We start from the raw sequence: 25,145 nt of genomic DNA on the forward strand, positions 1-25,145 counted from the left end.
ACAAGTGTAGTCCTCAGATTACGTCATTCATGTCACAGTAATGTGTAACTGAAAAAAAATGAGGCTGTTAAAAGTGAATGCAGAGAAATGGTATGGAAATGGTATCTTCCACTGTTGGTGTTATGTTGAACCACGTGAAGTTATTCTTGGTGCAGCGCTAGATTGCACTGTAACAGTACTATCATGTGTCCACATTTTGGTTAAAGTTACACTACATTTTTGCAGCACATATATTGATTTTTCTGTTAATAGATGGGGACTTTCTATGAATGTTCCCTCATAAGAATTATATTGCACCATAAGCATATTTCATCTAATTAATTCATATTTATCCATTCGTAAATAAATTTATAAATGATTTTGTTAATAACTGCAAATAGACATATGGTGCTCATGGGGATGTAATTTATTGCTAAAGAAGTGTATAGCCGTTAAACACCATTAAGGCCATTCAGCCAAACAAGGAACAACAGATTTGGGACCGGGTGAATGTACTGTACTCATCCAGGCCTTGTCCCCCGTTCACTTCCGTCACGAATAATTTTCCGCTTAGTATGTACATTGCATATCCCCGTCATCTGTCTACTCGGCAAACAGAGTTTAGCAGTCGTGGCAGCGTGGGCATGGACTCCAGGCCCCGGCTGTGTTTTCGAGTTGAGCGGGTTGACCTCCGTACCCAGCGAAGGATCTGCTGGGGCGACGGCAGAGACTCAAAGGGGCGCGACGGAAAGACAGGTTTTTAACGTCATTAAGAGGGCAGTGCTGGGAGGCTTAAATGACTGAGTAGAAAAACAAACAGCAGGTGAATCTCGTGAGCCACAAGGGCCTGGGTGACCTCTGAGACAGGAGAGCCGCCGTGCTCCTCACGCGCAGTTCCTGGGGGGGAGCAGGGGGGTTCCAGGAGAAAACACAATCCTTGTTTACTCGTTTGCAGGAGGCTTATTGACCCTGCAATGTCATCGAACGGCTTCCTCGGAGGTCTCCGGCTCAAGGCGAGGCGCCATTCCCTCAAACGGTACACAATGGCTGTGCAAATAGGCAGAAAGGTAATTGATTTCCTCATTTCCAGAATTGATTTTTTTTTCTCCCCCTCCCAAAATAAATACATAAATGAAATGAATAAACAATAGACTTTGGCTGGTCGAATGAAAATGCAGTAATGCGGCGTGACGATGAGCTTGTTGCGGTGGCAGACGCAGCACTTGCAGAGCACAGTTTGGCTGGTGCTTAAATTAGATGACATTTGCACAGGATATGAGTTCTTCAGTTCTTTTAACGAGTGCAATTTGAAGTGAGTGGCAGTAATGAAACCCAACTCTGAGAGCGACAAAACAGGAAGGGCATGTTATTGTGCCGTTGCTCAGAACACTCTGCAGCAGTGCCTTGCGACATGTCAACTTCAGATGAGCAAGCGCGGGGGGGGGGGGGGGGGGGGGGGGTTGTGGGTTGTGTCCCAAACCAATCATTCATTGATCTCTGATCAATGCTTGGCTGTCAGTAACCTCATGACATTCTCTATGCTGATCCCAGATCGGTGTAGTTGATGGAAGTGTGGCACATGTGTTTGAGTAATCATTTTGATTAGGGGCTTGTCAGACGCTCCACATGATCAAACCAAATCAAATCAAAGGAGTTCCTGTTCTTTTTTCAAGGGCGCTATCATTTGAAAAACTGACCTTTTAGTACGGCGAACCAATTTATTCCATGCATCTTTGATTAGCTCACTGAACTGAAGCTTGCTTTGTTCATCAACATTGCACAAATGCATAGCTTATACGCTTGGCATGCCTGCCTTTGATATATCCCGGTTACATCCGTTGACTTTTCGCCTAATAGAAGGATCATAGATTTTACATGGTGTCCATGATTTCTGCATCCTGCCATCACCTGGACAGTACGTGGAAGCTTGAATAAAAATGAAAAAGCAGAGAGAAAGATTTGCCCTCACCAGTGTTGATTTTTACACGGAATGACATCACTCTTTTTTTACTCTTTCTTTTCGAGCAGTCTGCTTCATGCCCGTGTCGGCCCTTCGCAGTGTGGCCCCATTGACAGAATGCATACTGGCGTGAAAGGCCAGTGCTCTCCTGTTACTCCTCCAGACAAAAAGGACCCCCATTCAGCCCAGATTCCATGTTGGATCATGTTGCGGGTCCATGTCCAAGTTTGTTCTGAAGGTATCTGTAGTGCGACTGACAGGCTGATGGGTAAACAATGGCTGCTCTTACAATGTTCATGGCCTCGCGTCTCTCAGATTACACGAGCCTGCTGGAGTGGCACCGTCTTTTCAGTGCAAATCAATGGGTGTCTGTCAGCTGAGAAGCAAACTAATTGCAGGAATGTACTTTTGACAGATTTTCTCTCTTTTTGTTGCTGCTCCCTTCAAATCCCTTTTCAGTCTTAACTTGGCATCCGTTACGATGCAGTGGTTGGTTTAAAGTTTGATATTCGAAATAGGCGAGGACAACTTGAACATTTTAGTTTGAGAATTTTATAGTGGAAGGCTCATTCTTGCATAAAGTGGATTGATCCTCTAACTGCTTGATGAATTTAAGGTTAATTAATGATAAAACATTGACCTTGAAATCATTTCTTTTGAAAAAGACAATTTTTGTTTAATACTGGTCCCTTCCTGTGAAGATAAAACTTTTTTAATCCTGCTTATTCCACTGGTATGAAAGGAATGCAGCATCTTCCAGTCCAGATGGTAAACCATGCTGCCTTTGAACCATTAAATTTCTGGGGGTTAGAATTGTGTCATGGGTGGCAAAGCTGCATCTGGTAGCAGGAAGCAGCACTATATGGACAGCGTCAAGGTCCAATGACCGTATCAAGAAATACTGGAGCAGAAAATTATCCCATGTGTTTATGAACGCGGTGGTTCTGGCTGGATATTCTCTATCTAAGACTGCCAGCATTTCTTCCTGAGGAAGCATATCAGGTTTTTTTTTTTTTTAATTGTAAGAAAATTAAACAGGTTTAAAGGGTAACCATGGTTACAAAAATATGTACACATATACATAGATTAAATACATAATGCATACCTGAGCCTGAAAGATTTCACTTGGCTTTAGATCATGTGGGGATATCTCTGCCAGTGTCGGTGACAACATGTGCAGAGAAAGATTTAATCAGAAACCCCTGTTGGCTACATCTGCCTCAGACAACCAACAAATTTGTTAACACAAAGGCCGAGATAAAATTATTTTCTGTTTTTTTTTGTTTTTTGCTTTTCCCCTGCAAGTTCTGAAAACCTGCAGCTCAACCTTTATTGAGGTAAATGGCAAGAGAAACATTCCTGGACCCATGTAGTGAGCAGATTTACTTTTCCTGCAGTGGCAGTAACGACTCGCACGTTTACGGCCATCAAAAATTCTCTTAAATTGAAAATCCTGCAGTCCTGGCCTAGGAGGGGAATGTATTACTTGCAGGCTGTTTGAGATGGGTTTTGCATCAAGTCTGAGGCGTGTAGCTCAGGGTACAGAGCACTCAGCTTTCCCTTGAAGAACATTGTTTCTTTATAAATACTGCACCGTAGGGGGGTTTTCACTTTGTTCACTGTATCTATATTTACTGTAGGCCGCCGCACAAAGCCGCCATCCCGCATGGCTGTCTGCACACTGACAGTCCCGCACTTTCCCAAGCATCGTTTTGAATATTTAAAGGCTTCCCGCTTAGCTTGTAAATTGTACCATCGCATAATTCCTTACACGAAAGAGCATTGAGTCTGCTTTAAACTCCATAAGTTCAAATATGATCTGTAGTGTCACTATTCACTTGTGATTTATATGTATGTTAGGGGTCAGCATTTTGCACAATGCCACATTTAATACAGGGTATGACTATCTTAGACTTGAAAAGATGTTTGCTTTGTTCCCTGTCAAAATTAGGTGCTACTTTTTTGGAATGCAGGTAGTATTCACGTTTTACTATCAAGGTGCTCAGCGTGATAGGCTGCCAGGTATAAATGGATGTAATTCACACAAAATAAGTCTGACAGTTCCAGAAAGTGATGTTTATGCTGAACGCACACTCTGAGAAGTGTTTACACAGCGGGTTCAAGGTGAGCTGGCTTATACCTAATATCACGGCTTATTTGGATAGAACGGGAGAGCGGGAGAGCGACGGGGTGGGGGGAGCCTCCTCTCTAAGACCCAATTTACATAAAACCTTTGATTCACTCAGATGAATGCAGGGAGAAAAAACAGTCGCTTTGTTGAGATTAAAAGAGTTCATTTGTCACATTAAGCAGAATTACTCATGTTTTGTCATTTATGCCTTAGTGGAGAAGGGCAGGCCTTCCTCAGTCAAAGGAACAAAGGATGAGAAGGGATGAGATGGGAAAGGAGGAAAGAGAGATTTTTTCATCTGCATGGAGGCTCAGATACCTGCATTCCTCCAGGAGTCTGATGCCCTCTTTCTTTGCCCCTGCTTGATGTTCCCTGACTCTTTGGAAATCCAGGGGGAAAAAAATCTTAATTTAACTAAAGACTGTTATGAATAACCTGCAAATTATGCGCTCACCTCCTCCATCACACCTGGTGCAATGTGGAGTTGTAATCTCGCCAGGCTTGGCTGACTCTACTTCCGCGGCAACCCACTCATCATATACAGTTTTGGTTTTAAAAATGGCGATATTTCCATAATATTGCAACTAATTATTTTTTACTCTAAATATTTTTCCTCCTTTTTAATGTATTTTTTTGAATCTATGGCTGTCTGTGCCGTGTGTGCATGCAAGAGGAAAATGGCACCATATGTCAGATCTGGCACTCTCTGCCACCTCCGCTGCTACCAATTGGTTGGGCCAGGTCATGTGATGAGGACGGACGGAGGTCACTTTGATGCCACTCGTAAACAACATTAGAACTGATGGGTTTGCTCATTTCTGCGGCATGCTATATCTCTGTCTGCTGCCCAAGCAAATATTGAGACAGGAGCAAGTGTGGTCAGGTTGCGCTCACGGTCGTGGTATTGATGGGTGTTAGAGGACTTGGGTCCGAATGAGTTGGAAGGCCTGCCGTGGAATGCAAACCCCCCCCCCAGCTCATGACCGCATATTATACTCATAACTGTATAATTTGTCATTTTAAGTGCCCATACAAGTAAAAGAGGATGTTGAGAACATAAGCCAAAAAGCCGAAAAACCAAAAATCCTTCTCTTCCAAACAACTTTTTCCAGTTTGCTCTCAATGTGCCAGCACTGCTGTGCCCTGTAACAAGCAGAAAAATAAAAAGCCTTCCCCATACCTTGGCGGTCCTTTGTGGTTGAAGGTCTGTTGGATGACCATGCTGCGCTGGGCTTCCTTGACAAGCGTTTGTGTGCAGGGTACAGAACCTGCATGCTCACTGGCAAGAACTCTCCTAGATTTCTGTCCAAAATTCTCTTGGAAGGCCTGAAAAGCCAAATATATCGAGCAGGACTGTGTTGCTGCCTGAATTCCACTGCTAACTCTAAGTGTTTCAGCAATCTGCATCTGAAACTTTACCACTTGGAAACCCCTGTATTTTGAAAAAATGTTCTCACTGGAGCTGTTTATTAATCTGATATTAATGTGTGCAATCGCTTGAGGTCAATCAAAATCCAGGCCCTCTCTTGTTGTTCTTTCAGTTTAGAATGATGACACGCATGAATGCACATTCTGAGCCAAATTCTCTCAGCCATTTGGAACTCCACCATCCTCCATCAGAGGCAGAAACAAGCTGGCCTGGGTACCAACCATTTTTCCAGCGAAATTTAAATAATTCTTTTTAAAAGTTCTCAAAGGTGCCCAGGTAGTGTTTTTGTTTTGTTTTTTGCTTTTGTTTGGTTCATCCATGGATACCTTGTTTCTCATTTCATTTGAACATGTGAATGTGTTGGATTGGTGCACAGAGAATTTTTACTGAGTGAACTGAGTGAATGGCTTAAGAGACAAACAAAACAGAAATAGAGGGAAGTGACGCGGACACATTCTGTCCTTCATCGGAAGCTCAGTTTCTTGCCACACACCACATATCAACAGGCCAGCATGAAGTCCGTAAATCTCCCAGTGTGAGGATTTGTGCTGCCAGTCTCTCTGTTTAATTCCATGATATTTTTGATTCTTTGATCTTTATATATATATATATATATAATATATAAGGACATATTTGTCAACCTGGGCTGGTGTTCATAAAGGGCTTCAGAATAAGAATGCATGCAAGGCCAAACTGACCCTGAATCTGAGCTCTTTGTCTGAGATGCTTTATGGATATAGGCCCAGATTTGCCTTCGGTCCGATTCTTCGGAGGTTGCATCATCCGAGGCGTTTGTTTGCCGTTTGTGCTCAAATGTGGCGGTGGGGGCGGTTGGGACTGGCTGCTGTCTAAGAGAGAGAGCGAGTAACAATGCAGATTTTTGCCCGGTTTGCAATACAAACATAATTAATCACTCTTCTGAAATGACACAGGCCCTTCCACTCCACGAGCTGCTGTGCTAACGCAGCCCACAGCTGCCACTGCAGCTCTGTGCAATCTGTGTTCCCCGTCACCGTGACCAAGTATCAGTCTTACCCTGCTTCATTTTGTAGGTCAGTCATGTTGATCAGCTTTTGGTGATATTGTCTTAACATGAAAAATGCCACACAGAATAAAGGATTCAACATGACCTGCTCTGTATTTTATGTTTTCAGTTTTATTACTTGAACTTAGCCATTGATGGGGTTATATTGTAAGTGTCTTTTATCTGTGCAGAAGAAATTATAATTATACATTTTACAGTTATATATATATATATATATATGCATATATATACATATTTATATATTTATAATTTCTTCTATATTTATACCTTTGAGAACCATTCCTTCCCAGTCAGGACCAAATAATGGTTGAAAAGGATGTAGCTGCAGATATAGCTCTACATTTGTGTCAGTCATTGCATCTCAAATAATGCAGCTAACACACTTACAAAACAGCAGTTTCATCACTCAAGAACTTTGGTGGGGCTTTGGGCTTTGTTTAAAAGTTTACATTAAAAAACTGAAGAAAGTTCCTGCATCCTGTTAGCAGACTTTAAAAAAAAGTATTGTGTCTTGGAATAAACTAACGACTTTAACACAAACATCTACTGCTCCTGAAATGGCTATAAAATAATAATGAATTAGCTCAGATTTGGGAAACTGCCATTAGCTTCCCAAGGCGCCACACAGTAGGAAGCAGGTCATTATTCAGTTTATTTAATTGATAAAGGGGTTAATGAGCTCAACAGGCTTGTAATGGGAATCTACTGTTCTTTTTTCCCATTGTGAAAAATGATAATGATGTATTTCATTGTAGCCAGTATGGGCTGTGGCCAAATTAACCAGCTAGGAAGGGAATATGAATAGGCTACTTTTGGTGCTTTTTATACAGTGTCATGCATGTCTTGACTCCAAATGGCAGGGGCTGGGTCAGGGGGGAGGGGGGGGGGGGGGGGGGGGGGGGCGGCAGCAAGGGTTGAGTTGCGAGTTGCTCAAACAATGTGTGGATTCAGAGAGTATGGGCTTGTGATGTAGTCGCCGTCTGTAAATAGCACCGGCCAGGACAGTGTGGGTCCAGATGTGACATTGTGCCGCGTCTAGCTGTGCAGGGTGGAGGGCGCTGGGAAGCAATGATTGTGGGACAGCCAAGCATTTAGAAGCTAATCCACATTTGAATAAACGAGCGGCGAGCGCGGCGAGGGCAGCCAGTCAGAGCGGCGGGGCCTGAATGCATGAGCGGCTGACGTGTGAGATATTATCCAAAGCGGTCACCCTTACGGGGAATTAGACAGACCATGCCGCGTGTACAAGGGCAGCCTGGCATGGCGGGCTGCCCAGGACAAAGGCAATGCTGACACGACCGCTGCTTTTCTTTGTGAGAGATGCTAAAGAGGAGTGCAGTGCAGGAAGGTACCTTCAAAGGAGAACTGCAGCCTAAAACACATTATTGGAATATGCATGTTAGCAATGTAAAATGCAACCCTGGTCCTATTTTCTTATTTTGTGTAGTATTTCAGTTTTCCTCTGTAGATGATCTGTGTTCTGTAGATGCTGTGAGATCACATAGTGATATTGCCACAGCAGGCAAAATGGCGTTTAATAGGAGAGTGTGTCTTGAAATCGCTATAGTGCCAACAATAAGTATCAGATATTCATTTTGGCCCATTAGGGACAAGTCAGGGGTTTTGCTTTACATTACATTACATTACATTCATTTGGCAGACACTTTTATCCAAAGCGACGTACAAAAAAGTGCATTTCATGGTCGTAGACAACTGCTAAACACGGGTTCAGTAAGGTCTTTGAATCACCGCCAATCAATTTTCTGCAAAACTCCTACTGAGAGAAATCTATCATTTATCAAGAGGACATATCAACTTCTTCTGTGCTAGCAGACTCCAGAATGCAACAGCATGGCTTTGTGGGGGACTGGGGGCATGGTCACAATATCCAACTTTGCTTTTAGTGTTTTAGCTAAGTGCTACTGGTTAGCTAGCTGATGTTAAAGTCAGTCTCGCTGGCTGTGTATGCCATGGCCTTTATCACATAAGGGGGTGTTTAAAGCAGGGCTGGGACCACTTTTCAATTTATTGATAATTAATGCTGTGAAATCTATAAGCAAGATAACTGTTTTTCATGCAAACATTAACGTTCTGCACACAAATCACTTCCAAACACTAAGCATCAGTTTCTAACAGGATGTGGTTCCCTAATAGTCACCACAGATGTATGGACAAGGCTATGCTAAGAAGCATATTTGTCCCTTCCAAAATAGCATTCAGTAAGGCAGGACTGATTGTAAACAAATTCAGGTCTTATTTGAAATCGAAGAATGTGGACACAAGTCTCTTTCTGAACAAAAATGCTTAGTTGCGGATATGACAGTGAAATTTTGTTGTTACTTTGTTTTTATAAATGTGATTATGTCAGAAAGATGTTGTCATGTCATGCTATTATCTGGGTTTATGTTTGATTGTAAATGTTCTGTGAGTTATTGTTGACTTAATTACCATAGGCTATTTAAAAATGTATCATGGCTTAGCCTCATAGCACCATACAACTCTAAATGCTAATAGAACATGGATAAATTGAATATGTTAATTGAATACATTATTATTTTAAGGAGATTTATTCTAGTTTCACGTTAGTAGTAACTAATGCTTAAAAATTTCATTATTTCAATGATAGCTATAAAACTTATTCAGCAAAAACAAAGCTGTTTGGTTTTTAGTGGTACTAATTATGGTGTAATTAGATTTTTTCCTGCCAAGCCACCAAGGGAAAGACAGCGGTAGTCATCTGATGCAACACATTCTGCATCATGCAGAAGGTGCTGTTGTTTTTACTCTGAAGCTGTTCCTTCTTTCTCACACATCCTCTTTGTCTGTGAAATGCTTCTCTCCTCCCCGCCATGCTGGGAAGAGCTCTGGAGCAAAAAGATTAATGATCCTTTTCACTAAACTGTCCATGTTTGTTTTTGTTGCTTTTAATATTGCTCTGTTATTCAAATTTTTGAATTTGTGGGTGTGCATGTTTGCATACGTGCCTCAATGAGGATGAATTGGATGGAAATGGAATTTTCCTCTAATGGAAAGAGTATGAGGTTACAGTCAGTTAAAGAAGCAGCAGAAATACAGAAATAATTCTGAATTTCAATTCATTTCCATAACTGACTGAAATGAAATGGATCAGATCCCAACCCTGCACTAATATATCATATATTAGATATCAGTGACATGCTGATTTGAGCCAAACATTGTACTTTGCTGTGGCAAGCAAAACATTTTTTTTTTCTTCTTTTTTTTCTCAGTCGAGTAAGTAATTGACAGGTCATCATAGTTCCTCTTCATATGAAGTTTATGGGGGGCCTCAGTGTCTAGCACTCTCGTCTCACAGCAAGAAGTTACCTGGTTTAAATCCCAGCCTGGACTTCTCTGTGTGGAGTTTGCATGTTCTGCTCATGTCCACATGGGTTTTCTCCGGGTACTCCGGTTTCCTCCCACAGTCCATTGACATGCAGGCTAATTGCAGAGTCTAAATTGCCCATACCACAAATATGAGTGAGTGAGTGTGCCCTGCGAAGCATGGGCAACCTGTCCAGGGTGTATTCTTGCCTCATTGCATGTTGGGATAGGCTCCAGCACCCCCTGCGACCCTGTCCAGGAATGCGTGAGTTAGATAATGGATGAACGGGTGGACGGATTGAGTTCATGAAGCCTCATTCTTCCATCACCAGTTGTGAGCAAATGTCACTGCATTCGCTCAGCCTGCTGAAGAATCCCACCTTTATTACCAGGTACAGCTGACCTGAGGGGACTGGTGGAAACCTGATCACCGAGACCATTTGTGGTGTCAAGGTGTAGATGTGTTTCCAATAATTATTTTAACAGGTTGCTATTTTTTAGTTGTATGTGCTTCTCCCTTTCACCCCCTTGACTGGTTGGTGAATTAGAAAAATAATTGGTTTGGAATGTAGTCCACATACAGTATGCACACACTTGTACATATACACACAAGCATATATTCTCAAATTCACAGGAATCCTTCCTGTTTCACAGTTTCTGCATATTTTGATATTCCCAGTGTCATTTCTTCCCCTTGCACTTATCTCCGCGCAACATGATTTCTTGATTTAAAATGATTATCCAATCAATCACCCATCTCCCCGTAAAACATGTTTTTTACGAGGAGATGACTCCAGCATCGCATGGCCAAGTCCCCTTCTCTTGACAGGAAAAAAGGAAACTCCTTTACTATACATCTCCACACAGGAAAAGCTGCCTGCTCTCTGAGAGGGCCCTCGGGACTTGATCAAGTGCATTATATTTAGCTCTTTGTGGTGATGTTAAAATCTCTTAACAGAGCTGGTGATGTTCCCTTCCTTAAATTCATCTGGACCTGGCTTATATATATTTTTCCTCAGGGCACCACTAGGAATTTATCATTTTTTGTTTCTGTAAGTCTGTAACCCTTATCACATCGGATTACCATAAACCATAAACCCAGACACAGCATCAACTGTGTTTATTTCAGAATAGTTAGAAGCCCATAAGTGAGAATTAGTGTAAAAACAGTAATTTACTGTAAACATTAACATTTGAATCTAGCTTTCATATACCATTCTTTTCAAGATATAGCACAGGACTCCATACCTATCCAGAGAGTTAATAATCCCACTTCGAATCATTTTTATAGTGTTTCATAAGAGCAACCCTTTACAATAATGTGGGAATGTATCCCAGATGCTCACCTTCAATAAACCGAGGAATTGACCCAATATCCCTTGTTCTTCCTTCATCAGCACTTTGGGGAGTTGTTCCTGAACTTTACTGCCGCATGCTTTTTTCTGGACAGCAACAGACATAGCACCGTTTCAGTAGCTTTCTGAGTAATAAAAGTGGGTTGACGGGATGGTGGAAGCGGGTTGTGGTCATTAGCAGGAACACCCCCTTTCCTTAATTTGCATATCATTGACACAATTCATAGAACTAAATCTGGGTTTATAGAAAAAAGAAAAGTAAAACACCAACTCAAATGTGATTTGAAATAGGTGGTGATGCAATTTTTTGTAAATTGCAGTATAGAACTTTTTGTTGTGTTTTGCTTTAATCGTTTTCTTAATGATTGGATTATTATGATCTCTCAGTGATCATGACAGATTGTCTTTCTCACTGAAGTTAATGGATCAGAGAATCTACATATGACGCAGATCAGTCGATAGCTCATAGACCACGCCTAGGTAATTTGGACATTGTGACATTTTTTCAAGGCATTTTCAGCAAAGGCATCTGAACAAGAACTATAAGACTGCCTTTTGTCCACTATGGTGTTTTGTTTTCAATTTCTGGAAACTTACTCTGTATTTTTTATGTTATATGTGTTTCAATGACCATCCACCTCCTAGGAATGTATTGGTATCATGGGTGGGGGAAAAAAAAGAATAGTGCTTGTTCAGATTTATTACTCAAAGGAAAGGACAGAACATTAGTGGTTGCTTGATTGAATCTCCCCCAGAATCAAGTTAATCTACCATTACTTATTTCCAATCGACTTCCAGAAAACTCATCAGTCACACAACCATGCAGACCATACTGCTTTCAGTTCATTGCGTAGTAGTCACATTTTTGGTGTTTTTGGTGTGGGACTCGCAGGGACCGTCCATTTATGCAGATTGTCCGAATTATTCATTTTCTTTGGTTCAGCTCACCAACCAGGACAAACAATGGAGTAATGGGGAGAAATCGGCATGTCAACACCATTGACTTGTGGCATGAGTGGCCAGCTATGGTCCTGAAGAGCTGCAGGGTGGGAGTCTTTCATGAGCACATTAAAATCAGCAACTATAGTTCATATCCAAGCAACAATGTGAGGTGAAGTAACCCTACTCAGCTGCTTTAAATAAGTGCTGAGTAACAACAAAAGCCCACCAGACCCTGCAGATCTCCAGGACCAGAATTGGAGACCCCAGACTTATGGTCTAAGGGGGTGGTTGCCATAGATACTAGTTTTTTTTCAGTGTGAGCAGAGAGGCTTCAGAAAGAGAGAGTGATCATATAGGTGGATATATCAGAGTACGAAAACAAGGGCCACTTGAAACGAGGGCCCTGGATTACGTTCAGCACAACTTGGGGAAAGCAGCCTGCTGACATAGGCCCATAGCGAAGGTCAGGTGATGCGGAACAAGGGTTCTGAAACTGCAGTTTTTCAGGAACAAAGAAAGGATAAATGGCAAGTCACCAGAGCGTGGGAGAAGGGACACAGTTTGAGCAGATTTTATGATATTGCTTTTGATTAATGGATGGATTCTCCTTCATGAGCGTAGAATGCGTGGTGTCAGAAAGATGTATGACCAGTTGAGAAAACGTTGTGCTGGTTGTGGGGTTTTTATTGCTTACATTTTGATGGACGATTAGAGAAATGCATAGAAGTCGTTCCATAAATCAGACTTGGCTCAATCTTGGCTGAATATCTATCCAATGTTTATGTTTACTAATTTTCCACATGCTACAATAAAAATGTGAAAGTTAATGTTATCGGCAGTAGGCTGGCTTGCCCCTGTTAATGGCAGACTTCACATGCAGGCACAAAAAGACATCAAAAGACTATTAACCTATAATGTGCACAACACTCCACTGGCTAAATTGGTTAAAAGAAATAATACACAATTGCGATACATTTATTTTGTTTCAGGTTAAATTACTCTGCATTTTTTATTTTTTATTTCTACTCCAGACAGCTCCTAAAAAAAAACAGAAATCATCCAATCACTATTCATTCAGACTCAAATGAGTTAATTACCAAGTAATTAATCACCCATTAAGTAGTCCAACAAAATAGGTGAATACACATTACCCAGTGAGGCTTTTATTTAAACACTGTTTCCTGGATTGTTTGATTTGGACGCATTGCATCAAAGCCATCAGGACGTATACAAATGAACAAACGGTGCAGACGCTCTACACTATGAATCATCATCATACAGTCCAAAGTGAAAAAGAAAAGCACACCTTGTTTGGCGAGGTGCCATATTTTCCAACTTTATATTTTTTAAATCATGAAACAAGAACTTTTCAATCATTTTTTTCATATATGTTTGTGTTATTTTTGAACGCAAGTGTTTCTATCTAGATTTCAAAGACATCACATCATACTGTAATAGTAACTGTTCTATATTAAGGTTTGTATACATCACGTGATTTTGATTGTCCATCTCACAGGTGAATTTAATGTTAGCAACCTATATGTATGTGTGAGATAATTGTTGTGTTAAAGCCCTGACAAAGGGAGCGTGCTGCGGGAACGTTGGCTATTATATACAGCACCGGAGAAAAGAGTGCACGACCTTACTTTCTTTCGACCTTACAGTTTTCTGATCATCATACACTAACATTAATGAGGCCAGGATACAGCTGAGTGAACACCCACACTGTGATCTACATCCAGTATGAAATGCAGACTTACATATTGTCATGTGAACGTCAGTAGAAATTGATGTACAGATTTTTTTTTCATATTTATCTTGTTAACTACCTTAGCCCCTTCTCACAAGCCTTCCTACTCCGTAGATTAGAAGCTGCTGTATCAAACAATGCCATGGTATCCATGCTGAAGCTGTGTTGCTCATTAAAACAGTGTGGTTGACCACACTAAGAAGCATACACATTTACTGAACATTTGAAGAGTAAAATGAATTTTTAATTCAGCTTGTAACAGGGCTTATTGAAAGTCTAGGCAGGATGAAATGGGAACAATTAGCTCGACATGAGCCTGATTCTGCTCTGCAGCTAGGAATCATGTGTTTAGAATAGAAGTAGAGCCCAGTTCCAGAAAAGCAGAAATGTACCCTGCAAATAATGACGCATTGGTGTACTAAATTAAATACAAACTGACACAGACATGGACAGGCTGTGTGTGTGTGTATGTGTGTGTGTGTGTTTGTGTTTGTTTGTGCATGTGTGTTTGTGTGTGCATGTGTGTTTGTGTGTGTGTGTGTGTGTGGGGGTGTGTGTGTGTGTGGTTGTTTGTTTATGTGTGTGTGTGTGTGTGTGTGTGTGCATGCCTAGTTTTGTGTGAAGTGAAGCCACACAGGGTTTAGTGTCACTTTGAATGGTGGGAAGGCATTATGGTAACAGGCAGTCGGTCATACATGGTGCTGTGTCCTTAATTTGTTTTGAACCTGCAACCTTCTGGTTTAAGTTTGATTCACTGACCATCTTTGCAATGCACCACAATACCATTGTAATGTATAGACTTTGTGGTACTAACCCTGGGAGTCAATAACAGAGCATGACTTCTACTTACAGTTTGTATAGAAGTGGAATGTTAAAATTGCATTTATATACACAGCTACTGAATAACTTGAATCCAGTATTAACTATTGAATGACAGCTCTCTTGTCTTCAGTGTTTGGTTATTGTGTGTAAATATACCATAGTTTTCAGCATATTCTGCAGAAACAAAGAAATGATCAGTACAACACAAGCCTTATATTCTGACTCTGATTGCTGAGCTGATGAATAAGGATTTTCTTTCATTTATTTGGGGACTATTTTCTATGGAACCTTAAGGTTGGAAAAAACAACAAAATAAACATCTTCCTTTCTTTGAGCAGAGGGTAAAAAATAATTGTCTAATAGTTTGTTAGGCACTCGTTAACATGTTTAAAGACTAAGATGTCCTCTGCTCATTGGTCGTAACTGAAATTTGAATATGAATGCCGATACAAGATTTTACTGATGCTTCACAGGTTAATTTGAAACATGAAACAAGGTGAATGGTGGCAAACTAAAATACAATACATTTTTTAGGTTTTTGCTTAAAACTGTTAATAAACAAATGTCATGTGACCTATCAAAGTAGGACTATCATTTCCATTGAGAATGATTTAAGGGAATTGTGCGAGAAGCACGGAACCCTCCAGTTCTCCCTTTCCGGAGTACACTGCTGTGTTTTGTGATTGCAAACCTGCGTGTGATTTTGCACTGACAAACAGGCTTTGATTTGTTGCAATCAGACAGCACACAATAGACAGCCAGAGTGACTGTACATTGCCAGCAGTGAAAAAGCTGTGGACCTTGGGATTGTTCTTTGGTGTCTTGTTTTTTTTTTCTTCTTCTTCTTCTTCCTCCCCTCCACCCCCCACCCGTGCCAGCAGCTCCTGTTCTTGGTGCCGTACCATTTGTCAGCAGCGGCACTACCTCATTTGCATGTTACGGTGAACTCCCCAACACCAGGGAACATACACAAAAAATGTTATACCTTTCAGAACATTCACTCCTTTTTAGCTCTGTGGAATTGACTGTACTCATATTGCAGGTAAATGGTATACATGACGGGATAGTGCAGGGTATTATGTGTTTTTAAAATTTAACCTGGACAGTCTGAGATGCAGATGAGCAGTTTGCACACCAGTCCCAGCAGATCCAGATCAAATAAACAAATAAATTGGATTGGGCTAATTAAATAATTGCCCACAGATGTTGGTGTGAAATCTTGAAATCTTTACAAACCCCCAACTTATCCTTTTTAACTGGACAGCCCAATAAAAAACCATCCTTAGATGAGACAGAACAGAACTCATAGACATAGTACCTTGAATAAGAGCATGTGGTATTATCCGATCAATACAAACCTGGACTTCACCGTTTTATAATTAACTAATTTGTGATATTGCAATCTTATACTCCAATGTATTATTTTTTTTTTTTTGCAAGCATGCCAAAGGCAGTGGAGGTGAACAGCACAGTATATTGATCTTCTGTCAATGCAAAACAATGGACTGAATGGTTTTTTTTTGTTTTTTTTGGGGGGGGGGGGGGGGGGGTGGTGAGGGTTTGCTGAGACTGAGATGGTTAAAGGCAAAATAGAAAAAAAAATATTTAGCTTGGGAATGCCAATTCAATGCCAATGCAAATAAGGGGAAGAAATCCGAGGCTTTCATGGAGGTCCACAGTGGCTTGTTGCGTAAATGTTGACCTCTGACATGCATATCTTTGAAGCAGAGTATTTGATGTACAGTTATGCTTCTGGCTGTGTTCAGCCATGCAGAAACAAGCTGCAGATTGGGACGTGGTATCTTTTACTGTTATTAGGCAGCACATATATTTCTTTATAGGGAGTCAAGACAGAATATTTATTCCATAAAAGTTACTTTACTCACTTTTCAAATTTTTCATAAAGCAATAAAAACAGAAATGAATCCGTTAAAAGTAACTATTCTACGGAATTATTTTATTTTATCCATTTTCGTGTTTTATTTTCTTGAATGCTCATATATTGCAGAGGGTCCCTTGACAAACCTTTAATGAACTTTCTCCTCTGCAGTAAGAAGAATGGGAATACTTCCCTGAGATTATGCTTCTTATTTTTTATATATTCTCCCTGGTGGAAACCTAAAGAAACCGCAACCTAACTAACCTCTTCTTTGTCACAAAACAACTTGGATCCCAGGCAGCATTATTTGGTCAGAAAACAAGTGCACATAAAGTAACATTTACACAAGTGAGAAGCACTGTTTAATTTGAATGAATGAACAGCGACCTGAGAGAGAATCACCTTCGCTGCCGTCAGCATACTCTCTGACTCGGTTACTGGAGAGCCACCATAAACAAAGCTGTCTGCTCTAGCTAGCTAATATAAATTCTGCATATAAACACATAAAGCAAAAAGAAAAAAGAACTGTTTATCAGGCAACCAGACCCAAGCACATGTTTCTCTGTCCTCTGTCTTAATCAGCAAAGATAAATATCTACAGTTAGCAGCTAACACAAGCAATTCTGAACACAGCAAAGCAACGCACATGGACAGGCTTTACATTTCTTTACTTTGACTACATGCTAAATGTAATTAGCTAGCTAGCAGCAACAAATCTGGAAGTCAATAAAAATAGGTTGTTTGACAATGTTTAGCCAGGCACATTTGAACAATGTTGGCCATGGCTGAATGCTTTCAAAAATGAACTTTCAATTTAAACTTATTGCAGAATGTTACACTGAGAAGTATTGTATGTATTTCACTAAATGTAGTCCTGAATGCTGCCATGCTCCTCCCCTAACTCAGTTCCAGTGGTAACCTCAGTGCTCTGTGCATGGTATCTTAGTTAACAGTCTATCCAAAGGCATTCAGACTATGCCAAAACATCAGCCTGCTGGCCGAATTTATAATGTAAAAATTGAATGCAATAAATTTAGTGCTTCTAAAAATCAGCATTATTGGTGGGATTTATGCCTTTTCCTGTCATGCAGGAGCAGAAATGCAGGTTGATTAAAATAGGGCTGTGTGGGATGGTTATCTTAACTATCTGTGTGGATAGGTTATGAGTTTAACCTATGTTATGACTGCATCTAGTGGGCAAAAGTACTCACATGCTGAACTGATATCAGTCAACATATCAACATCAGACATGATGAAAATGTGTCTAGTACTAAATAAATGTAAACCTATATGTTTAACAGGAAAACTGCTTTTTCTCCTTGTTGAAGAAATTTTTGAAAAAATAATTTTGTTTGGAGATGTGCTGGATAATTGAGAGGCTATAGGTGTTAAGACCCCGTGTGTGTCAGTGGCACCAGTGCCTTGCAGTGCTCAGAAGGGGTTTGCTAGTGCAGTCTTTCAGTCACATTTAATCTCAGTGGGCACTTACAGAATTTGACCATCTGGCCCTAATCATGTGCTTCACAAACTGATCTGCGGAGAAGCCAGTGATGGTAGTGCTGTGGTCTGCAGTAGGAAAAGAAATGGATGACTTTCTGCTGTCATGGTTTTTACACTTCAGCTGCCAAATGGGGGAGTGGGGGAGGTCATTTCACTTTTTAAAGCATTCCAGTTTCTTAAATATTTTAACTTGAATACTTGAAAAACTAATGATTTGATTTTAACACAAAAGTAAAAATTTACAACCTGATTATTTTAGCATGATCACATTTAAATTATTCTGTGTTTGCAAGACTAGCTCCAGGTAGATAAAGATACAGTGACAAACTCCGCAAAGGTCCTTTAAATGTCTACACAGAGGTAGGATATATTCCAGAACTCCACCATTCACTCTCAGGGTAAATTGAATAGTAAATTCAATGATGTGACCAGGTTCTATTTTCATAACAGGCCTCAGAGCAGGAGTGGTGATCTAGGATCTGATGTTCCCTGGAAATATCATCATCTATTATGAGCTAAAATGGCGAACCTGATCCTAGATGAGCCGTACTGCTTTGAGGCTCTTTACGAATATTACGCCAGGAATGCGATTTAAAATGAAATGGGAATCTCCTTGGACACGAGTCTAATCATTGTTTTTTGCCTCCACTTTCTGTGGGTGTCTCTAAAGCCATGTTTTAAGAGTTCCTCATAAACGGACGGGGCTACCAATCGCAATAAGCGCCCTCACAAAGGGAAAAGAGACAGACCAGCTGTTCTCTGTGAATGCTGTGCATCATTCCAGCACGTTTAAAGGAGTCAGAGTTCCTTTCACGGCGAGGTGGGAGGGGAGTGTTGCTGCTCTGCTCTTGGCAGGGTTCCTGAGCTTGGGCGATCACCTTCTGTGGTCTGTGTCTTTCAAGTGCCAGATGTGCTCTTCTGGAAGTGGGCCAAGGGGATTGTGTTGGCTCTATGGGGGGGGGGGGGGGGGTGGACAGAGAGACCAGCTTTCTTCCCCCGCCCCCACCAGTTGACTGAGCAACTCCTCCCTTGCACACTCCAGAGCTTTTTCCCCTGCACGCAACATTATATATATGTCTATCGGTGGGTGTTCGTGCACATGCTTGTGTGTGTGTGTGTGTATATATATATATATATGTGCGTGTGTTCGTCAGACCATGTGTATGTGTGTGTGTGCATGCGTGCAGGCCTGCTGTGATGGATGTGTGTTGGTGGATATGAGTGAACTTCTAAATATTAATTCTAAATTTAAATTGATGTGAGAGATTTGTTAAGTATTCATTTGATAATTGATTGCAGCAGGCGCAATACAAGCCTTACTCTTACAATGAGGCCATATGGAGGATGAACATATGAATTATGATCACATATTGTAAATGTATGATATATAGGTATATGGCCATTTTTACATTTCTTTACTATACATGAGTTTGAGTTTTTTAAAGAGTGAGATGTCTTATTTTATTTTCATGTAATTGTTTTTCAAATATTGTTTAATATCCTCAGTTTATTTTAGTTTGGTCTTTTGGTCTCAGGCACAGTCATTTGTATTACTGGAGAATAAATATTTCTTTGCTTGCGGGTGAGCACATCAAAGATACAAACAGAATGGACCACAGAACGTATTCCATTTGGTATGGATTTTCAGTTTTTTTTCTGTTCTGTGCATCTACAAAGCCGCTGACAAGGTCAAATAATTGGAATGGCAAACATATTGGAATGTGTTCTGCGCAAGCTTTAGTCTGTTTTAGGATGCCATATTGGATTGGCTCCATTGTCGGCGACATGTTGCCTTATAATAGTGTAACTGAATCAACAAAACAAGCTAACAATGTTGTCATTGCAATTGCGATGCATCCAGTGATGCAATTTGTATAATACTGACTGGTGACTGAACTCACATGAAAGAAATGCTGACTTACAGCCCAGCTTTTGTTTTTTAATCCAGTAAACTTTGTCGCATGAAACAATGTATTCTTCCAATCAAAGAATTTTGGCAATGAAAAATAAATTCATTTAAAGATAAATGATGAAAGAAAACTTACAAATATCCTTATTGAAAGACTTGGTCAGTTGTTCACTAACAAATTAAGGGAATGAGTGTGCATTAACTTGAGTTGTTTGAGCATTAGTGCTAGAACTTTTAAGAATTTAACTTGTATGTTTTCTTGGAACTGTGACACTAATCATACATAGATACATCAAATAGCATTATCAAATCTTAATTACACGGTACTGGTAAATGGTGAGACTATATAGGCTGAATGACCAGTTTTTCCCATTATGTATTTTTGTGTCCTTATGGTCTTATGTGTGTCTGTATTTGGATTCACACATGAATACAGGTAAATTAATATTTAATATTTACACCTAACAAATATGTGTTTACCTGCATTCATGTGTAAATCCAAATACAGCTTTGTAAAAATACAGCACATAAAAGCATGGCTCCTGTTTAGCACATTTACACATTTGCACAGGAGCAAAAACCACCTTGCCCTGGATTTCATTGACTTTTCAGTTACTTTCTGTCAGTGGATTTGGTGATGAACACACCTTACACTAGCCTGACATCTGTCCTCATCATATAGTCTACGTTTGTAGCTTATGTAAGGGAGAAGTCCGTAAATCTCTAATGTCGTGTTAGGTAAGGAAAATAACTGCAACCTTTAGATTTTTTCCTCTTCCAGAGAACTGAATTTGCTGACGCGCATGAAAAATTGGGAATCATCTATGTCCCAGTAGGAGAAAATGGGACAGCTTGACAGGAAACCTGTTTTCTGACGCATCAGTAAATTTTCATTAATTGCACTTGTCGTAAATGGTTTGCCTGCATGTCATCAACAAATGGCTGAAGCGCATCTTGGCAGTTCCGCGATAGCCGCCTAGATTGACGGACTGAGCCGCACGAGGGATTCTGAGCCGGCTTTCCGTTGACTCTGTAAAAAATAAAAAATAAATAAAAAATGGAAAAGGCAGTAGGCTTGGGGGTGGTGGGGGATACATTTTGTGATGCGTCTGATGGTTTTCAGTCTTAGCATCGCCTTTTTTGCCTATTTTTCTGGAACAGACTTCATTTCAACTATGTAAAGCCCTCTCTGAAGAACAATGGCGCCTAGCTCAAAACCACAAACAATTTCAAAAATAGACCAGTAAATATGTATAATCATTTACTGCACCACATGCTTGTGTTTGGCCTGTACTGTTTCAGGAAACAATTTTGAGCACCATGTAGGTGGAGAGAATCCTGGTTAAAGACATTTGTTACTTAATATTTAAAACCCTGCTTTGTCTGTAGAGCACAATTGCAGCCCAATCCAATCAGAGGATTATTTTTGTTCCAAAAACCAGTTTTTATTTATTTTATTTTTTTGTTCGTCTTTATGTTTTATTAATACTCATGTATTTACTTTCTAATCCTTTTCAAAACAAAAGCGAGAAAACAATTTCTATCCCTTGAGAGGGAGGATTGCTGATGGATGATTCTTCTTTTACTTTACACATCTGTTTCTCACCATTCCTTGCCCACTCCTTCCCTTTATCTATGTGTCCCTGAATGCTCCCTCTTTTGAATTCTTTTTATTTAGTTATTGTTCTTGTTCTTTCCTGTTACCCCCTCCCTTGTACTGGGGAGAAGAGGAATATGGCACATGGGCACAGTCCATACTGGCTGCTCTGAAATTCTTTTTCAAATTTATGCATGACTGTGAATCACATGCTGGTATAGTTATTTGTTCTGTTGTACTGAATGCTATTGCCCACATGGATTTGTTCCCTGTTGACTCTAATAAGCTGTGATAAGCATTTTTGGTAGCACTTTTGAATCCCTTGAGACTCAGTGGAAGAATCTGAGTGGTGAAGGTACGCATGTAGTCTTACCTGGTGCTACTGGAACGAGATTAGTTTAATGTTATCTCGGTTATCTGACTCCGAAATAATGTTTTAACATTTCCTCTGTGCTGGCAGTTATACATAGGAGACTGCAAAAAGCCTATTTCCACCAGTAGTGTGGCTCCATATGCACTGATCTCTATCTTGGTAGATGTGGATGTGCCTCTGACTTGCGTAGCCTACAAAGATACAATTGTTTATCGCGTGACTCCACTAGTGCATATGCAAGTGACTATGAGGTGCAGATATCCTGAGTGCTATGACCTTAAAATTGTCTCTAATGGTTTAGAGTGAAAGTGGGATACCAGGTCCGAGTGAATGCAATTTATTATACAGTGTGTTCAATGGTGCACTGCAAAATGTGAGCAGTGAAATGGCTGTACCCGAATGACGCACAGGTCCTTTAATCATTTCCATTTCCTCCCTATTATAACCAAGGATCAAAGAAAAACCCCAAATCACCAATAAAAGGCACAACCACAACAAAACCACAGCAACATCAATGACCCTGCTTGTGCTATCTCTGTTAAGGCTATCAAACCAAGTTTACCTTTGTAGCACAGCTGGCTGCTGACTCATAGGTAACTTGCATGACCTGCTGTTCACTTTTGAATGGTGTTCCAAGATCTTTATTCAGCACCCACTGTACCACACCGGTGACACCAACTTGTTCCCCGTGACATTGGCTTTCCAACAACATCAAACACGATTGTAATGTGAAATATGTGTCCTCTTTGATGGCTACATGGACCTCTAATGTTTTCCCTGTCCAACATGATGATGAAGAAAAAAGGAATTGCATGGAGAAATCATCCCTGGTACTTTGGCCGGTGCGGCTACGTGAAGCCCGTAATGGGTGGAAATGCCGTGTGCTGTCAATCGCTGGCCTGGTTTAACCAAAAATGCTGCTCTCCAAGGCCAAACACTTCTGGTTTAAATCAGTGACCAACTTATAGTACATGATATTGCCACGTTTGAGGTTTGAGAAGTGACACCTTTCAAGTATCTGAGTCTGAATGGTGAAAAGCTGAATCCCTCCAGCACTTGGTCACTTCCATTCATTAAAGCTAAAATTAATCTAATTAAGTCGTTTGTGGTTTTGGATGGAGTAAAAAAAAAAATTTTTTTTAAGAAATATCTCTGGTACTCCATATTCAAGGCTTAAAGGGATAGGAACATGAGCTGTCCCTTTAAATACATTTTAAGCATCCCACCCCTTCATGGTATGTGAAACTGAGATGACGAATTTAAAACCTCTGAAAACAGTATGTTTATTTACATTACACATTATTTGGAAGAATTCTGATTTTCAGTGGTACAAAATGCTTATACGTTTTGTTAAATTGATGCTGTTTGATGTTTCAAGGTACCCTATGGGCTATTGAAACCAAATAAGCATCACAAAGTCAACAAATTCCACCCTGCTGATGACTTCCTGGAACCCAAAGCTGTTTGCCTTTGGTTTCCACTTTCCCATTGGCTACTTTCATCGTGGGCTTGTTGCATGATCAATATTTATCCTCCCATGTGGGTTCGTTGGCCTGACCCAGTCTGGATCGATGCCGACCGCTCCCGGGGGCATTTAAGGGCAGGAAGAGGTGGTGTGGGGGTCGGAAGAGGTTAGAAGGGGCAGGTGACGGGGGTGGGGATGGAGTCACAGTTAAAATGACCTTTGAAGTTTGCTTCACTGGACTCAGCCTCCTCACCCAACAAGCCCTGACTGCTCCCCTCTAACAAGCACACAGAAGATTATTCAGTATAGAGATTCTACTGCTTTGACACTTCAATGTTTCTTTTTGCTTCTAATTGATTAATATTTTGGACTTTCCAGAGTGTGTAATTGGGGAAGAATTATCAGCAGTAATCCATATATTGGCAGTCTTTTAGCCTTTGCAGTTGGATACAACATGACTCATTTAGTAGATAAACGTTATTTCTGCCCCTCTATTTTCATTTCTGGATCGAAAGACGAGATGTGGCCAGGTTTCACCCGCTGTATTAAGCAATTGTTTAGAGTAAGAATAAATTAGACTGACTGCTGTTTTTTCTGACGTGTGACAGTTGGATTGATGCCTGTAATGTCTGAAGCAATCATATGGTCTCTATCGGATAGTCATTTCTTTTGATTTTTCACAATGTTGCAGAAAGTATCGAAGCAAAAAATGAATTTCGGAGTAACCATGGATGGATGACTTTACAAACTGTCTCAGGATCCAGGTTCAAGGGTAGTCATCAAATATGAAGCTTTTCCCCCCTCTTCTTCATTCCCCCCCTCCATCACCTTATTTTAGACAGATGCTTTTGTGATTTATGGATAGAGAAGTTGACCATGTTATCGGAAGGGCGAAGTTACAATCATCATAATTCACACCCTCAGGTTCACCTTCGGAGAGCCAGGTCCACATAGAAGCCAAATGGGGGGTAAAATTCAATCTGATTGATTGATTTGAGCAAAATGGCAAAAGGGGGATAGAATCTGTCTTCCCTCTCCACAAAGCCACAGATTCCCTGCCACATGCTGGAAAATCCATTAACTCCCCAGCTCATAAATAAATGATAAAATTATGTTTTTTCCAGGTTAAGGATTTGTGTAAAAGATGACATTTACGTCATTTTCCAGAGCTGCTGTAAAACAGTAGAATTATTTTCACCATGTGTGAGCCCTGTGTGATGAGCATAGAGCTCTCTCTGACTGTCAGCGAAGGTCACTGTTTCTGTTTGCACACTCACAGAGCGCTAGCACACATGATGAAATCATTTTGCTCACTGGTTAATTGTGTTCTCCAAATTTAGAATGTGATTTGAGTTGAAGCAGACCGGGGTCAAATACAGTGGGCCTCCTTTGATAAAGATAAACAAAAATGGCCGTTGAAACTGCACAGCTCAGGTAATGTGTTATATTGTATGCTGACAAAATGTTGAAAGTTATATGCTTTGATACAATTAATACAATTGCTTAGAGAGTTTTTTTTTTTTTTCATGTTATTTCCCCAAAAAAACGTAGGTTTCAATATTATTGCCACCCCTGTTTTCAGTGCTTTTGTAGCCTCCCTGTAAGGATAGTGTTTTCATGAGATTGGTGAACATTCTTTGACCAGTGCTTCATACAGAATGTATTTC

At 40.4% G+C, this 25,145-nt stretch overlaps 1 long non-coding RNA gene across 1 annotated transcript in view; it reads left to right on the forward strand.

The window, feature by feature from the left end:
* Nucleotides 1–770: 770 nt before the first annotated feature.
* LOC118213719 overlaps nt 771–25,145 on the forward strand; it is a 45,076-nt gene continuing 20,701 nt past the window's right edge. The window contains exon 1 of the long non-coding RNA XR_004762498.1: nt 771–1,046. This is a non-coding gene — a long non-coding RNA (uncharacterized LOC118213719). The remainder of the gene's footprint in view (nt 1,047–25,145) is intronic.

Source organism: Anguilla anguilla, chromosome 15 (genome assembly GCF_013347855.1).
Source record: "Anguilla anguilla isolate fAngAng1 chromosome 15, fAngAng1.pri, whole genome shotgun sequence".
NCBI classification, from domain to species: domain Eukaryota; kingdom Metazoa; phylum Chordata; class Actinopteri; order Anguilliformes; family Anguillidae; genus Anguilla; species Anguilla anguilla.